The sequence below is a fragment of the Pterocles gutturalis genome, unplaced genomic scaffold, assembly GCF_000699245.1.
Source record: "Pterocles gutturalis isolate BGI_N339 unplaced genomic scaffold, ASM69924v1 scaffold27138, whole genome shotgun sequence".
NCBI classification, from domain to species: domain Eukaryota; kingdom Metazoa; phylum Chordata; class Aves; order Pterocliformes; family Pteroclidae; genus Pterocles; species Pterocles gutturalis.
Window position 1 is genome coordinate 20,818 of NW_010121290.1, and position 261 is coordinate 21,078.

Sequence of the window (261 nt, forward strand, 5' to 3'; positions counted from 1 at the left end):
TTACCCCTGCTGAGAAAGAGAGAGATGAAATAAAGTTGGGGGGAGGAGAGCAGGTCCCTCCATGTCTATCCCCTTCCTCGGGGGGTTAATTTGCTTTCTTTGGGACAGAGTTCACAAACTCCCAGCTAAACCCCTTAGGTGGAAGAGAGAAAACACCTGAGGAACTGCCACCTATCCAAACCAGCACTGAAAAACTGGCAGTGACAAACCAGAATTTTTTTTTTTTTGGCTAAAAAAAAATTCCAATTAAAAAAAAAAAAG